Below are 17,515 nucleotides of genomic sequence, written 5' to 3'. Positions count from 1 at the left end.
AAGTGCAATGACAAATTATGTCATAGATAAATAATCAAAGTCCCACACAAAGCCCAAAAGGAAACAAGAGTGAAGAGATGAGAGAGATGTCACCATCCCAAGAAATGACACCTGAAGAGACACGAAATATGACTCTATACAAGGAGATGATTGTGGACATGGCTAAGGAGATTAAAGCAGAGTTATAAAAACAATTCTAGAAACATAAGCAGGCAATTACCAAGGAGCTCCTCAAATTCAAAACAGAAATGGAAGTAAAGATTAATACCCTCTCAGCAGACATGAGCAGCTCAGTGTCCACAATTCAAGCAAAAATGGATGCATTAAGCAACAGATTGAGATGGAGAATAGGACATCAGGAACAGAAGATAGAACGCAAGAGCTGGAACAGAGAATCATCAGTCTGGAGAAAGCAGTCTGAATTCACCAAAGACAATTTCCCCAACCATAAAAGGGAAAATACTCACCTTATTGAAGGTTTCAGGACTCCAAACAGGCAAAATTCTAGAAGGAACACATCTAGACACATCATAGTAAAGACACTAGTCCCGAATACCAAGTAGCTAATCTTAAATGCTGCAAAAACAAAGAGCTGTACTACAATGGAAAAAAAATTAGAATAACTACAGACCTCTCCGTGCAAACCCTAAATGCAAGAGAAGCTTGGAAAAACATCATTCATGTCCTGAAGACCAACAACTGCCAACCCAGCAAAACTAGCATTTACATTTGAGGGAGAAACAAGAATATTTCACTCCAAAAAGAAGCTATATGAATATGTGCACATTAAACCAACATTACAAAAAACATTAATCAAGAACAAATTGCAGAATAGCAAGAACCCCCATCAAGAAGCAATTACCTATAAATCACTAAACACAAAAGGGGAAAAAAGAGAGAGAAAGAAACTTAAAAGTAAAAATAATTAGAATGGACACTGACCACTTCTCCATAATTTCCCTAAATGTGAACGAGCTGAACAATCCAATCAAAAGACACAGAGTAGCAGACTGGATTAAGAAACACCACCCATCCATATGTTGCCTCCAAGAGACCCACCTCACTGCCAAAGACAGAAACAAATTCCAAGTGAAAGGATGGAAATGAATTTTCCACTCCAATGCACCATGCAAAAAAGCAGGAGTAGCAATCTTAATCTCCGATAAAATTAACTTCTCAGTAAAATCAGTACATAAAGATAGAGACGGCCATTTCATATTAGTAAAGGGTACAATCCATACCTATAATATTACAGTTATAAACATTTACTCCCCCAACACGGGAGCACCCAAATTCGTCAAACAAACTCTCTTGAATTACAGAACAAGATAGACTCAAACACAATCATAGTGGGAGACCTCAATACACCACTCTCAACAAACGACAAGTCAACTCAACAAAAGCTAAGCAAAGATACCACCGACTTAAACGACACCATAGCCCAGCTGGGCTTATACACAGAGTCTTCCATCCATCTGAGAAACTTTTTACATTTTTCTCAGCAGCACATGGAACACACTCCAAAATAGCATATAATAATTCATACAGAAAACTTAAGCAGATAGAAGAGGACTGATACAATCCCATGCATTCTATCAGACCACAGTGGAGTCAGACTAATTCTGAACAAAGGAGTCAAAGTCAAAAAACATTCAATCACTTGGAAACTGAACAACACACTTCTGAATAACTCCTGGGTAACAGGTCAAATCAGAAAAGAAATTAAAAACTTCCTTGAATGTAATGACAATCACAAAGGAACTTATGGTACACAGCAAAGGCAGTTCTAAGGGGCAAATTTATCGCACTAGGAGCGCACATTAAAAAGACAGAAGACAAGCATGTAAATAAACTAAAGAAGAAATTGAAATACCTAGAGGAACAAGAAAAAGTTAATTCTGAAACTACTAGAAGGACAGAAATAACAAAAATAAAATCAGAAATATCAGAGATTGAAATAAGATCTACTATACACAAATTAATAAATCAAAAAGTTGAGACAGACCCATAGCAAGATTAATCAAAAAAAGGAGAGGGGAGACTCAAATAAATAAGATTAGAGACCTCACGGGAACAATCACAACAGATATCCAAGAAATTCAGACCATTATGAATAAGTACTATGTTTATCTCTGCATTATTCACAATAGCCAGGTGATGAAACTATTCAGATGCCCTACTGCAGATGAATGGATATAGAAAATGTGCCATATATATATATATATATATACATATACATATATATATATATATAAAATGGAATTCTACATAGCCAACAGACAACATAAAATAATGGCATTTGCAGGGAAGTGGATGAATCTAGAGAGAATCATATTGAGTGAGTTAAGTCAAGACCAAAGGAACAAAAGGTGCATGGTATCCTTAATATGTGGCTATTAGATCCAAACAGTACAAGAGCAAGGACTCAATGTTTGCATACCCAATGCTATGGACATAGTACAGGAAATATAAACACAACTCCATAGATGTAAAAACCTATGACTCTATAGACATAATGTTTTGTTACATAGATTAATATGTATCTTTAATATACAAACCCTTAGCCTAATTTTGATTATATCCTAAAAACTACGTGCCAGTGATTGTATATAGAGATTTCCTTCTTGAATACTTGTTTGTTAAACATGTCATTTGAAATATGATGTAAAAATCAATGTTAATAAATTCTTTAATTAAAAAAAGTAAATAAGTAATACTAAAATCAGCCATGTCATTTTTATTCCTTTTAAAACAAAGCATCTAGAGCTGCATACTGGTGACACACACCTGTGATCCTAGCCACTCAGGACACTGAGATCTGAGAATTACACCTCTAAGCCAGCTTTTGAAGGAAAGACTGTGAGATCCTTATGTACAATTAACCAGTAGAAAGTAGAAAGTGAGAGTGTTGCTAAAGTGGTAGAGCTCTAGCTTTGTGAAAAAAAGCTCTGGACCTGTACTTAGACCCTGAGTTGAAGGCACACAAAGGGAAATCTACCTCTGTCCTTGCCTATCCATCATATATTTATTTCTATATTATTCTTTTCTTAAGTTGACTTCTTTCTTCAACTACGATCTTTTAGTTTGTATTTCAATAAGTATATGAAATAAATACAACTAAGCATACATAATGCATGGAAATTTAAATATGTTCAAACTATTAAATTTCCCAAATAATCTATGTCTCAAGCAGTATAAACAGACAACAGACAATATACTGCAAAAAGGGGCAAATTCACCATATATAAAACTATATGGGTGCTCACTTCGGCAGACATATACTAAAATTGGAAGGATACAGAGAAGATTAGCATGGCCCCTGTACAAGGATGACACACAAATTAGTGAAGCATTCCATATTTTTATATGTCATGCTCTTAAATCAAATAACTACCAACCAAGAATACTGTACCCAGCTAAGCTCTCATTCATAACTGAGGGAACAATAAAAACATGCATTCCAGGGAAAAGCTGCAACATTACGTAGCAACCAAACCAACATTACAGAAAATTCTCAAAGTTGTTCTACACATAGAAAACCAAAATAAATGTAATACAGAGAAAGAAATGGCACCTAAACATCATACCATCTAAGTACCACAAGAACTGTCAAGACTCGGGCCCTAATGAAAGCTTTTAAAAATGGCAGGAACTAATAAATATTTCTCAATCCTAACTCTCAATATCAATGGACTTAACTCTACAATTAAATGGCATAGACTGTCTAGTTGGATCAAAAAGCAAGAGCCATCGTTCTGCTGTCAAGAGACACATCTTGCCCAAAAACACAAGTATTTTTTGGAAGTGAGAGGTTGGAACAAAGTTTATCAAGCTAACGGCCCCCATAAACAGGCTGGAGTTGCCATCCTCATATCAGATAAAACAGATTTCAAACTAAAATTAGTGAGAAAAGACAAAGAAGGTTACTACATACTAATAAAGGGATCTCTCCTCCATGAGGACATAACCATCCTAAATATCTACACACCTAATCCCAGAGCACCGAACTTCATAAAGCAAACTTTACACTCACTGAAACCATACATAGATCGACACACAGTGATTGTTGGTGACTTTAATACACCACTTTCACCTATGGACAGATCAACCGGGCAAAAACTCAACAGAAAAACCTTAGAATTGAACAACTGTATAGACCAACTAGATCTAACAGATATCTGCAGATCATTTCACCCAGCAACAACACAATATACGTTTTTTTCAGCACCACATGGAACATTTTCCAAAATAGACCACATTTTAGGGTATAAAACAAACCTGGGAAGATTCAGAAACACTGAAATCATTCCCTGAACACTCTCAGATCACAAGAGCATCAAATTGGAACTGAGCACCAATCTCCACCAACAAAAACCCTGTAACCCATGGAGATTGAACAACACACTGTTGAATCACCAGTGGGTCATTGAGGAGATCAGAACAGAAATCCAACAGTTTATGAAATTTAACAAAAAGGAGCACACAAAATACCAGCTCCTTTTGGACACAGCAAAGGCAGTATTCAGAGGAAAATTTATAGCTGAGTGCCTACAATAACAAATTGGAAAAATCGCTAACCAACAATTTAACGTGTCACCTTAAGCGCCTGGAAGAAGAGCAACAAACCAACTCTAATCCCAGTAGAAGGAAGCAAATTATCAAAATCAAAGCAGAATTAAATGAATTGGAGTCCAAAAAAAGTATAGAAAGAATCAACAAAACAAGGAGTTAGTTCTTTGAAAACATTAACAAAATTGACAGACTTTTAGCAAATCTTACCATAAAAAAGAAGGGAGCATACCGAAATAAACAAAATCACAGATGAGAATGGTAATATCATGACAGAAATTACCAAGATCCAGAGCATCATGAGGGAATACTTTTCAAACCTTTATGCCAACAAATTTGAGAATCTAGAAGAAATGGATGAATTTCTAGCCAATATTAACATACCCATACTGAACCAAGAAGACCTAATCCAACTAAACAGTCTATTTCAAGCACTGAACTAGAAATGGCAATAAGAGACCTGCCACCTAAGAAAAGCCCAGGACCAGATGGATTCACCGCTGAATTCTATAAGGTCTTCAAAGCAGAGCTCACACCAATACTCCTCAAGATCTTCAACGAAATTGAAAATGAAGGCTCTTTGCCAAACTCATTCTACAAAGCCAGTATAACCCTCATCCCCAAACCAGGCAGAGATTCATCAAAAAAAGAGAACTATAGACCCATTTCTTTGATGAATATTGATGCAAAACTTCTCAACAAAATACTGGCAAACGTCTGCAACAATTCATCAAAAAAATTATTCTCTATGATCAAATAGGATTCATCACAGGGAGGCAAAGCTGGTTCAACATAAGCAAATCAATTAATATAATTCAACACATCAACAGGAGCAAGGACAAAAATCACATGATTGTCTCAATAGATGCAGAAAAGGCATTGGACAAGATCCAACATCCCTTTATGTTAAAAGCTCTGGAGAAACTAGGAATCCATGGAACATTCCTCTGTGTAATAAAGGAAGTGTATGACAAACCCACAGCTAGTATTATACTTAATGGGGAAAAGCTAAAGCCATTCCCTCTAAAATCAGGAGCGATACAAGGATGCCCACTCTCTCCACTCCTCTTTAACATAGTATTAGAATTTCTAGCCAGAGCAATAAGGCAAGAAGCAAGCGTAAAGGGGATCCAAACAAGGAAAGAGGAAGTGAAACTTTCCCTCTTTGCCGATGACATGATTCTGTATTTAAAGAACCCTATAGACTCCACTCCCAAGCTCCTTGAGCTGATTCAAAACTTTGGAAGGGTATCAGGGTATAAAATTAACGGTATGGCCCCATTTGTAAGGAAACAGAAAGACTTGGGAAAAATCATATTAAGTGAAGTAAGCCAGACTCAAAGGAACATAGGCTCATAATCAGTAGAAACCTTGGGTTCTCCTAGCAGAGATTTGCAATAGAGCAAAACCTAGATACATAAGGACATACAGTATGACGCTAAATGAAAGGACCTCTAGGATATAAAAACAAAAGCCATCTAATGAGTGATTGTTGTCCTTAATGTACTATGTTATATATCATCTCTTTTGCTGTCCCTTGGCTATCTCATATTGTTAAAGTATTTCACTTTGTTATGTGATATATTGGATAAATGTGTATTTGGTTATTTGAAATTGGATTGGAAGGGGGGAAAACAAGATGAGGAGTGGGGGGGGAGGGAAATGGGGACCAAGACATGGGAAAGGGTATTAATGTCTGTGAATTAATGCACCTTCTATCTTTTGAATATAATGTAACCCTTCTCTTAATTATAATGAAAATATATGAAAAAATATGTGGGATTCAGCTAAAATATCTTGATGTCATAGTTGTATTAAACATTTTATAAAGTCTAAAATGAGATTTCACTTGAAGTGACTGGAAAAAGAAATACAAAGCACATAAAAACTAGAAGATAAAAATTCTAAAGTAGAAATCATTGAACTAGAAATAAAATACAGAGAAAATTAGCTAGGCAATATACTGTACACCTATAGTCCTAGCTACTTAGTAGGATGAAACAAGAGGACTACTTAGGTCCTAGGCTTTAAAATGAAGCCTAGGCAATACACTGTGTTGAAACAAACAGAAATACAGAGAGAAATAAGCATAAAGTATCAAAGTGTCAAAAAGACAATTTCTTAAAAACAACTTACATAAATCAGGAAAAAAAAGATAAAGAAAACATAAAGTAACCTCAGAAATAGAAACACTAAAATGATAAGGACATAGGTACAATAAAATAAAATTTCCATAAGTATACAGGATTCAGCAATGTATGAATTTTTTTTTGCCCGTCCTAGGGCTTAAACTCAGGGACTGGGCACTGTCCTTGGACACATTTTGCTCAAGGGTAGATCTCTGCCCCTTGAACCACAGCACCACTTCTGGCTTTTTCTATGTATGTGGTACTGAGAAATCGAATCCAGGGTTTTATGCATGTTAGGCAAGCACTCTACCAGTAGGCCATACTCCTGGCCCAATGTACAGAATTTTTAAACATTAGAATAAATTGAAAAAGATAGACATAGATAATAACTCTGTTTATCTGAAGTCAACCAACAGATACTAGTTATTTATGGTGACAAATCCTAGGAATCTAAGGAGGTTTGACGGGGAAAGGAAGAACTGAAGAACTGAATAATTAAGACTGTGCTTTATATTTCATGTTAATTATGCCTCATTATGAAGAAAAACAAAAAATTCACCATATTTACTTTCATTCTGTGGTTAGAGAAGTTGGATCTTATCATTGCCTTATGTTTGATAATTGAAATGGTTTGATAGTCTCCCTGGCTTAGCTTTCCCTTAATCTCGGGCCTACACATCTCTTCTCAAACGTGTCTCTCTCTTAAAACCTTTCCAAAGTTATTTGCATTTTCTAGATAATTTAAGTCTTTTGGCCTTTCCAATTCCTCTGATCCTTCAAAGCCCGTTCTGGTTTCCATGACATCTTTCCTATCGACTCTTGGTGATCTCATAAAAGATTCCATTTATTAAGCTAATACATGCTATAAACTGTATCATTTTCCATGGTTAATCAGGTATTATGCCAACAATATTCAACACATTATATTATTTTTAACCTTATTATAATAAACAAGGCTCAGAAGTAATTTGAAGAATATTACTACTAAACACAAATGCAGCCATCTAACTGAAGAGTGCTCACAAGCCCATTCCACTGCTCTGAATTTCATTCTATTGTTGGTTTACTACAAGAAAATACAAGTACACTGCATTTTGTTTTTAATTCCCTTCAAAATAAACATTATGGCTGTCATTTCTAATTCCTCTTTAAATATTTAGCATATTTACAGTCACTGACATAGATACATAATTGCTGATTTAGTGAAAAGACAGTTATTATTTATTTACAAGCCTGTAGGACTAAATCTTTGCCTGAGAAGGTAAAGAAAACTGACACAATAATTATTACCAAAATAACAAGAATTTTGTTGACAATACTATATCATTGGTTAACACAACCTGTACATGTTATACCAAAATAGTGATTACAGCCAATCTCTTGAACATAAATGTCTATTTATCTGTGCAAACATTATCCAACATTTGTACATTGAAAGCAGATAAGACATTTGGGTAACAGTCATAATAATATAAAACTAAAAGCAAAGTTTTTCCTCAGTGTCTCTATAAGTCAAATAGCAAGTATTGCTTGCCAATGTCACTTCTTTATTTGCCTTACAGAGAGACAGTGTCTTTCTGAGTGCCTCAAGATGTTCTTATTTTATATATCAGTCAATACTCATCGTAAAAGTCATTGTTCTGTGCTCATTGTTTCTTTCATCTCAAAATCACCTTTGTCTTTCAGGCCTTCTGACTTCCAAAGGAGGCAGGGCCACTGGGAGATATGGTATAAGGATGAGGGTGAGAGCAGCTAAACTGTAGTGCATTTCTATTTTGCTTCTATTTCTGGTGACCATGTACACAATGGTTTTGACTCATTAAAAAAAAGCATATGTGAATTAATGCACCTTCTTTCTGGCAAATATCATGTAACCCTTTTACTAATTACAATAAAAAAAATAAAACAGTGAAAAAAAAAAGCAAGCCCAGACCCCAAACTATCTTCTGGATTCTGGTAATACCATATCTTCATCTCCTCTCTCCAGTTCTTAGGGAGCAGCAGATCCTGGTATTGCAAACATGTAAACTGTTTTGCTTTCTTCTTTTAGTTGTCTCAGTCAGTCCTTCTCTCTAGTAAAAACGTAAAAATGATAATCACATTGTAATCATCACTCCCTGTGTTGAAAATTTCAACTCTTTAAAAGGCTTAGAAAAGTTTGGGGGGAGGTCCTCCTTTTTGGAACTCTAACTGACTCAAGCTTTAAGCATATATGTCAACATAATCACCTGGTATGGGTCACTTTCTTTTTTTTTTTTTTTTTGCCAGTCCTGGGCTTGGGCTCAGGGCCTGAGCACTGTCCTTGGACTTTCTCAAGGCTTAGCACTCTACCACTTGAGCCTCAGCACCACTTCCAACTTTTTTCAATGTATGTGGTACGGAGCAATCGAACCCGGGTCTTTTTGTGCATGCTAGGCAAGCACTCTACCACCAGGCCAAACTCCCGGCCCCGTGGGTCACTTTCATCTATTAAAACTTTCCTTTGAAAAGCTTATCAGAAGTAAGCTAAGCAGTTTGTGAAATTCTTTCCTTTCTGTCTAAAGCCAACAACTATTAGCACTGGAGAAGGCACATTGTTCCTGTTTTTGAGAAGGCAAAGCTGAGGGTCAAGGCTGATGAACATGGGCCTTAAGCTTTGGTCTAGCCCCTCCCCACCTCATTTACTGGAATTTGCAAGCATATTTTAGACTTTGAGTGGAGCTGACAATTTGTATTAGCACAAATTGCTAGTTAGGAACAACTGAAATTGTTTATTGAACTTAACACATTCTTATCTAAAAATAGCTTTCATCTCAAATAATGTTCCCAAAGAGATCAATCAGACTTTGGAAAATGAATCAACTAATGTATCATCTTTCTTCCTATGGATTTATTAATAAATTAACAAATTCTGCTAATCTACCTAATGTATCATCATACATATGTTATTAATATATAGTACCTGTAATGTTTATCTTAACAATTATAATGTTGTGCATTAGTAATGTCTTCCTAAAAGAATATATTGTCCCTCTGTCTTAAGAAGAGCCAGAATATATTTTGTTAAACTAACTGAAACTCCAGGCTCACCAAGTCCATTTAGAGCTTCCCACAGAGGTGCTTTTGAGCCCTTGGGTCAGCCATATAGGCATTTGGAATTCCATTGAGCGTTGGTGCAATTGTATCTTTAGATGTTTATCTGGTACACTCAAAATCAAAGCTATATTGGCTATAGCAACTAAAATATGTTCTTTATTTCTATTATCCTACTGTACCTTAAGACAAGGATACCCTCAAGGCCAACACATTCTCTGCTAAGCAGCCAATGTATTACCAACAGCAAAGTAAAAATCTACTGACCAGTTAAGTGTTAATCAGGCCTGAACCCACTTATCCTATCATTGTTTACTCAGCAGCTCCATGACACCCTGTATTAATAGCAACTCTGATGTGAGGCTATCCCCTTGACCAAAGTGTACAGAAACAAAGCAGAGACTATGGTGGCTGATCTTTCATTTCTGATCACCTTTGCCTTGGATTTTTCCTTCTTTGAGCAATATTATCTCCTTTTTAACTTAATAAAAACACATGCAAAGGAAAATGGGAAATAGGCCTCCCTTAAGAGTTATGATATGGAAAAAATTAAAATGTGGTTGTTGTTGGGAATGCACTACCAATATTATTAATACATTCACAGGGGAAAATGTGCTAAACTAAACAGAACTAGTCAGTATCGAGTAAAACTAAGCAAGATAATAGAAAAGTTGGGGAGCACAACTAGAGAAGATATAGAGACCATCACAAAGGAGAAAGCACTCAGACAAAGTAGCTAAGGAAGTAATAATTTACTGGTACCCTATAGTAATGAGGGTAGTAAAACCACTTTCTTCTTATTCTGATAGCTACAAAGGTATAGATGCCATCTCCAGTTTTTAAACGAAACTTACACATTATGTGAAAAAAATTATTTTTTCAACTCAAGAAGTCTGTAGTCTCCATTAGGGAGTGTTTTCCTTTAAGCCCCGGGAAAAAAGTCGCAGCCTCTTTTTCCTTCATTTTTTAATGATATCTCATTCAGAGGAACCTGAATTTTCCAGGAGGGAAAGTCGATCTCTGTTACAGGTTCATTTGAAAACAGTTTATCAAGCAGGGCAGATTCCTTTGCTCATTTTTACATGAACTGTTTCTCCTAAGGAGTATGTGAGCAGAAACTTGGTGGAAGACTGTTGCCCTAGTGAGGAAAAAGGAAGTCTCACAACTGTGTGGTCCAATACACATAATTACAAGAAGTGCTCTGGAAAAGCCAAATGCTGCCTTTCACCTTGTCCAGTTTCAGCTTAATGTTCAATCTGTGATGGCTTTTGCATGTCTTGACTGCCTCAGTTTAGGAGGTGGAGATTGTCTTCTTATCATAAGCTAGGGCAGAAATTCAGTTCTTATAAATGCCAAATGCTGTCAAATATGCTTTGACAATAAACTAGAACTCCACAATTCCATAATAAAATGTGGACCTTCCAACATATTAGGAACATTATGTAGAATCACTTATATTCTTCTCTTTTCTAATTTCCCCATCGCTTTTCCAGTCTGTTAACCCTGCATGCTAAGTTTTCTTTGTTTTTTGTTATTGTTGTTGTTTTGGTTGGGTTTTTTTTGTTTGTTTGTTTGTTTTGTTTTTTGCCAGTCCTGGGCTTGAGCTCAGGGCCTGAGCACTGTCCTTGGACTTTCTCAAGGCTAGAACTGTACCATTTGAGCCTTAGCACCACTTCCAGCTTTTACTAGTATGTGGTACTGAGGAATCAAAGCCAGGTCTTCGTGCTTGCCCAGCAAGCACTCTACCACTAGGCCAAACTCCCCCCCTAAGTTTTTTTGTTGTTGTTATTTTGTTTCTTTTTCAGATTGAGTCTTGTATTTTTGTCCAAAGCCAGTCTTTGATTGTGAAACCCTACTTCTGCCTTCCTTTCTAGCTGCAATCACCTGAGTACACTATCACTCTCACTTTAGTTGTTGAAATAACATTACACTAACTTTTGCCCAAGCCTCAAACCAAAAATCTTCCCAATATATTCCTTCTGAGTACCAGTAATTAGAGGCGTGAGGTACCTCAGTTCCACCAGTCTAAAACACTTGCTGAATGTGAAATTTGCCTTTTATTAAATACAAGTACTGATTTACGTGAATACAGAAATGAATGTATCAAAAGTTTCATAACAATCTGATCTAATATTCTATGTTATAAATTTAAAATTATTTCCAACAATTTCCAATACACAGAAAAGAGTTTAGATAGACTAATGAAGCTATGTACATTTAAGGTAGATATTTAGGGGGGAAAGCCTTTTTCTAGATTTGAGAAAAGCTGAATTATACAGTATTTATTAGAGACTGCAGTACTTGGGGAAAAATCACATTAACAAATTAATACACATCATTATAGTTATATTTTTCTTTCTTGGTTGAAATTGACAACATTAAAATTGGAGCTCTCTCTTTGCATTCTTTTATCAGGTGTTCTTGTTTATCAATGAACAACCTTAAAGAAATAAAAGAGATTACATGAACATCCTAGACATAATAAGTATATACTTTCATTTATATCTAAAGTGTGTTCTATGACCTATGTCAGTCTTTATATGTTTTCCAAAAACAAAGTACACTTAGGAATATCAGTAAGGCTCTACTTCACAATTTTGGAGTAGATACTTCCTTAGGTTTCAGCAAAATATAAAAACCATTTTTTCTTTTTTATTATTTTTTATAAAGGTGATGTATAGAGGGGCTTATATAAGTCAGGTAATGAGTACATTTCTATTTGAACAATGTGACCCTTTCTCTCCCTCTCTCCATCTCTCAGTTTTTCCTTTTTAGAACCTATTTCTGAAGGTTTGCTGTTTTTATCTGAACAACTTTTGGATTATTTTATAGCCTGAAGTCAAAGTCATTTCTTTTACCTTTTTCATTAATGACTAAACCAAGCAGGTACTCAAGCCTAGCTAAACTAAGTTGCTTTATATTCTGTTTACATGATGAATATGAGGACATTGCATTCTAATTCAGAAGGCTGTGATAGGCCTACCTTAATTTTCTTTTGCAATACTTTTGTAATTCTACATTACAATCACCTCTATATATACACCTCTGTACATAAATGGACTTGTAAATGCTTTAAATGTCTCTCTCTTTAATAAATTAAGAAAAATGAAGTTCAATCATCAACTTATTAAACATATATCTAGTAAAAGATAGTAACCTAAATAAAGTGACCACAGATTCTAAATCAAAAATATAGGTCTGCATGCAAAAGATTTTTTTCCACTTAGTAATTTTATCTCCACAGACACTAAACCATTCTAAGAGTTTTGCTTAGAAACTTATTCAAGTAGATTTGAAACCTATTAAAGAAACAAGTAGAGGTGATTTTAAGGGCAAAATGGTGCATATGAAAATTAAACTGTACTTAGCAAAGTGAATGACACGTGAACGTACTAAAAATTTTAACTTTCGTGTTTCAGACTTACTATTTTGATTTTTATCATTATCTGGTCATAATGTTTCATGCTCACCATTCACCAAAATACTGACATTCGAAGATAAATGAAGGTGTCAGAAATTGTCTTGTGGCTTTCTCGGGCCATAATTAGGAAGAAGGCACACAAAGAGAAGCTATAATACAGTGATATGATCTCTACCATGGTATGAAAAATGTACTGTCACATTTCAAAAGAAGACAATATTATAGATTAGCTCTGTCTCCAGGTAAGAGAAAGTAAAGTGGAAGCTGCTGGAAAGATGACAAGAAAATCTCCATTGTTTTGACATTTAGGCTTCTTCATAAACTACCTGTATAGGTCTATTCACTTAAATCTCCCATTTTTCACTATGGCTGTTTAAGACTTTATTCACTTCTCCACACATTTATAATGTCTTCTTCCCTTCCCCCAGTCTCAACAAAGGCACTGTTTCATAGTTTTTGGAAAAAAGAGAAGCCACTAAACTGGAACTCCATTAATATTACTTTCTCTAGCAAACTTTCCTACCGTTGTCATATCCCCTGTTACACGACAGCAAAATGATGTCTATCTCTTCCTATCCTCTCAGGAAACTTGATTATTCAACATTTTCTTCTTAGTTGATCCTTCCAATTGATATTTCAATACATCCTACACATGCTTATCTTCTATAGGCAAAAACAAACCAAACGCCTCCAGCCACTTCCTGATCTTCTCCTTCTCACAAGCAAGCTTTGCAGAGTCCATTTCACCTGCAGTGTCTTCTTTTCCCCAGCTTCGCTCTTCACTTCAATCTTGGGAATGGTTTCTGCCCCATCAGTTCATGGAAGCAATTCTTGCTAAAGTAATCAATCAGTATTCCTAATTTGACTGGGGAATCATTTTTACTTGATATCTCAGATGCATTTGTGTTATTCCCCTTGCTATTTTTAAAAGAATTCTTGACTTCAATGACAAAACACTGGTTTTACGTGCCTAGTAGGCACTGGAGCCGGGAATTTGGCTTAGTAGTAGAGTGCTTGCTAGCATGCACTCGAAGACCCAGGTTCAATTCCTCAGTACCACATACATAGAAAAATGCTGGAAGTAGTGCTAAGGCTCAAGTGGTAGAGCTCTAGCCTTGAGAAAGCCCAAGGACAGCGCTCAGGCCCTAAGCTCAAGCCCACGACTGGCAAAAAAAAAAAAAGTAGCAGGCACTTAAGTGTGACTCTAAAATCTAGCTTTGATCAAATCACCTATCACCACCAGTAATAAGAGTTTAAAACATATTATATTTATCCAGGATACTATGTGTAGTTCAAATGAGGAAATACACTCTATCTTTAAGCTCCTTAAGCATACTCATAAGCCTCTTACAAATTTTTTGTTGCCCTGGACCTTACAGTTTAAAGGAATAAGGCTATTACACTATGCCAAAAAGAAAGTTGGAAGTGAAAGAGAAGCATGAAGATGAGTCACTTGACCTACTATTCTGGAATAAGGCTCACCTAACCCATCTGATGCTGATAAGTATCAAACAGAGACTTCAAAATACAGTGAAGATATAAAATAGGAGCTGAAATGGAACAAACTGTAACAAAAATTTTAAAAATGTAAACTTCACTCACCAGCAGGTACAACTAAAGTAAGAGCTCTTTGTATTAAAAGCTACATATTACTTGTCAGGTATAGGAAATATAAAAGGAAAATATAGGAGATAGAGAAAAAAATTATTGTAAGTTGGTAGAAATTTCACAAAAGAAAAAGAAGGAAATGAGATAAAGCAATACTTCAAAAGAAAGATCATGAATTTCCAGAATTCATAAAAACCACAATTACTCAGAATTAGCTTCAGGAAACACAATAGGTTCTGAATAGAATAAATGGTAACAAATCGACACTAGTGAAAAAGCAAATCCTATTTGAACTACACAGTCAAATGATATGAGATCTTAAAAGCAACCAGAAATACACTGCCTACAGAAAGTAACAGGCAGGTTAAAATCCTGCATTATTATGCAGTGTGACAATGAAATAACATTTCATGAAAAAGCAAGAGATTGTAACAAGAATGAACTCTCACTGAACAAACCATTAGAAGATTCAGCTCAGAAAATCTGAAATACAAGACCTAAGGATGAAAGAAAAGATGTTATATTTTTTTAAAAAGCATACATGATAAAATAAATCTTTAAAATATTTAAAAAGGCTAAATTTCAGTATATTCCCTGCTCAAATGAATTAAATTAAATTAAATTATAAATCACCAAAATAATACATGTGGTAGAAACCACAGAGAAAATTGGGAAATATTTTGAGCTAATTGTAAGGCGTCTTAAGGGAGATTCAGTTAAACCAGAACTTAGAAGGAAGTTTTAGAAGAATAAAATTCCAAACAATAGCATCATAGAACTAGAATATCTCAAAACAGTGATCTAAATTAAACTGTTAGATTCCAAGCGAGCAGAAAGAAGAAAATAGTATACATAAGACAAAAATTAATGAAAGAGGAAATGGAAAGCCAGCCAAATAAAATGAATGACATTCCAGGCAGAATTCCATAAGTCCAATTCCTAGAGCACAATCATGTGGGTGGGTGCGTGCACACATGCCACTACTAGGACATGATCTCAGGGATATATTTCCAACCCAATACTTGCTGGCTGTTTTTTAAAATGGAACCTCAAAGATTTCTCCGAAACCAACACCTCCATCCTGTCCTTGGTTTTGAAACTCAGTTCTTCCTATTTCAACCTCCTAAATAGCTGGGATTTCAGGAATGAGATTCCCGTTTCATACACAGCCGCTCCTTACTGTGACAACCTTTGTGACACATGCAGTGGCATAACAAGCATATGCAATAGTTTACAGATAAAAAGGAAGGAAAATTCAGTAGGAATCAGGAGTCCAAAGATATTGTGAAATCAAGTCAGACAAACTATAACCAGATTTTTTTGTCAGGTTTTAGGTATTTAATTTTCTTTCAAGGGTAATACCCTTGAAATCTTTATAAGACAAAGAATTAGTTTTTTGGTTTTGGTTTTGTTTGTTGACAGTGGGGCTTGAACTCAGGGCGTGAGCACTGTCCTTGGTCTTTCTCAAGGCTAGCACTCTATCACTTGAGCCACAGCACTACTTTTGCTTTTACTGTGTAAAAGGTATCAAGGAATCCAACTCATGACTACGCATGCTAGGCACACATTCTACCACTAGTCAAAATTCCAGGCCTCAAGAATTAGTTTTATATTGGCCAGAAACTTGAATTTTTAAGGGTCAAATGGTTACATTGTGTTACCACTATTACATTTCTGAAGGAATTTTAGAAATTTGTTAAAACATTTTCAGAGTCTGCATCATTTTTCATGAGTATAACAAAATAATAATATGATCAAGTGATATTCATTTTCTGTATATGAGGGTAACTAATATTTTGAAAGATAAATCAATCTAATTCATTATATTAACAAACTAAAGGAGAAAAATCCTCTGATCATTTAATTAAGTTTCTAAAAATTGACAAAATTTAGCATCTAATCATGATTTTAAAATATTTCTGTAGAAAGCTCAGGGGCTCACCCCCATAATCTCAGCTACTTAGGAAATGGATATCTGGAAAAGGCAGGTTGGGATTGTTCCAAATTAGCAAGATTCTGTATCAACCAATAAAACTAAAAATGACAGGCTACAGGATTTTGTTTTTTAAATGTAGACTCGAGACAATAAAAGCCATGAAAGTGGAAGTGGAAGGACTGGAAGAGGCCAAGAGAGGAGGATAAGAACAAAGGAAGTGATGGAGTTGAACATAAAAAAGTGTCTTATCTGCATGTATAAAAATGTCATAATAAGCCTATTATTCTGTATATTAGTATATGTAATAAAAACAGCAAAAATACAAACAGAAGCAATCAGGAAAGCAAATATGACAACAGATAAGCATAGGAAAATTTTCTAGTCTTGTATATATAAATATGAAGTCACTTCATACTCACACACCAGCAAATAAAATTTGTAAGTCTAACACCACCAAGTGTTGAAGATATTGTAGACCAATAACAATTCTTACATAGATGGCTTGAGAAAGCATAATATATGGTGAATGCAAATATGGATTCCCTACAGTCTAGAGACTTACACTCTGTTAGATACCGCCTCACACAAGAGCACAAGATTGCACACACATAAATGTTCTTTGCCTTTTGAACGAAGTCTGTGTAAATGATTTGCACTGATCGTCTATAAGAGTTGTATCAGCACATATAAATGTCACTGAATTTAACCTGAATTTTAAAATAGTGGGAGGAAAAAATTTAAGAAAATTCTTGCCAACACATCAGTTTCAAAGGTTAAAAA

At 35.2% G+C, this 17,515-nt stretch overlaps 1 non-coding gene across 1 annotated transcript; it reads left to right on the top strand.

Moving 5' to 3' along the window:
- The first annotated feature begins 3,258 nt into the window (after positions 1-3,258).
- LOC150063375 (U6 spliceosomal RNA) lies at positions 3,259-3,364 on the top strand. Its single transcript, XR_016535599.1, has one exon. It is a non-coding gene; the product is annotated as a U6 spliceosomal RNA (small nuclear RNA).
- The last annotated feature ends 14,151 nt before the right edge of the window (positions 3,365-17,515 follow it).

Source organism: Megascapheus bottae, chromosome 5 (assembly GCF_031878675.1).
Source record: "Megascapheus bottae isolate mThoBot1 chromosome 5, mThoBot2.hap1, whole genome shotgun sequence".
Taxonomy (NCBI): domain Eukaryota; kingdom Metazoa; phylum Chordata; class Mammalia; order Rodentia; family Geomyidae; genus Megascapheus; species Megascapheus bottae.
Note: the sequence above shows the minus strand (reverse complement) of the source record. Positions and strands in the feature narration are given on the sequence as shown.